This window comes from Sinocyclocheilus grahami, unplaced genomic scaffold, assembly GCF_001515645.1.
Source record: "Sinocyclocheilus grahami isolate Dianchi unplaced genomic scaffold, SAMN03320097.WGS_v1.1 scaffold11690.1, whole genome shotgun sequence".
In the NCBI taxonomy this organism is placed as follows: Eukaryota; Metazoa; Chordata; class Actinopteri; order Cypriniformes; family Cyprinidae; genus Sinocyclocheilus; species Sinocyclocheilus grahami.
In genome coordinates, this window is record NW_015513978.1 from 24,717 (window position 1) to 26,017 (window position 1,301).

Here is a 1,301-nt window from a genome sequence, read left to right on the forward strand (position 1 = left end):
GCTCGGGTAATGTTCCAGTGTCATTCCCTCTTGCATTTAATCTTGGTGTGTCATTATCGGTCGAGAGTGAAAGAATGATGTTGGATGTATCTGAGATTTATAAATGCTGTAGAAGTATTGTTCAATGCTACACTTAAAAATAAAGGTTCCAAAAGGGAACTATAAAGAATACATTATAAAGGTTCCATGGATGCTAATAAAGACTAACGACAAATGAAACTTTAATGTAAAGTGTTACCCAATTTTATATTTCGCAATATTTTAGTAGACATGGAATATGTAGCACAAGAGTTGTAGTTTAATGTTGTACTTTTTGGAGTCATGCTTGTATGGCAGAGCTGCTTGGACATTTTGCTAAATATCTCCTTTTGTGTTCCACAGAAAACAGAAATTCATATGGGTTTGGAATGACATTAGGGTGAGTAAATGATACATTTTATTTTTAGGTTGAACTAGTTGTCTTAATAGAGAACAAACCTTAATGTGCCACTATATGCTGCTGCCACAAACAGTCCTGACACGCCAGGATATTCGCTCAGGATGTCCAACACCAGGTATGGCATAAGCTTATTGCATATTATAGAGAGAGACATTAATGTAGCATATTCCAGATTTGATAATTTTATTTAATATATAATATATAGTATTTATTATAGAAATATATAAAGGTCATTAGGAGTTTTAGTAACATGCACAATTTTAGCATTTGAGATGCATTGTCGTGGTTTGTACCTGGTCCAGAGCAGAAACCTTTCTTGCTGTCCATGGATCACAATTCTTATAAACGGAGTATAAACACAAGCCACAAAACACTGAGCATATTGATATAGCCCAGAGACACACTAAGTTTATGTATAAAGCCCTGGATAGAGACAAAAACACAGACAAAAGTAGTTCAGATACATATTGCATTCCTTTTAGCGTGAATTTGGGTTTTATGATTTGTGCAATGCTTACATTTTAGCATGGAACAGGGACTTGCATGATATGTATCTTTGCACCTGAGCTTGATTGATACCATAGACACTGGTCCAGAGGAACGTCCCTCCCACTGTGATGCTCCAGACAGTGTGTCTCCTCAGGGGGTTCGGATCAAAGCTGAGAGGGTCGGACACAGCATGAGAAAGGCAAGTTTTTAAAGGTGCAGTATAAGCGATTTCTGAGAAATGCGGTTGATATTTGAAATCACCAAAACAAACGCCCCTTCCCAAAAGAATCACACCCCTATCTTGATAGCTCCGCCCCCAAATGTAAGAAACATGCTATTCAACACAGGCACCTCCCCCATCACTACTGGACAT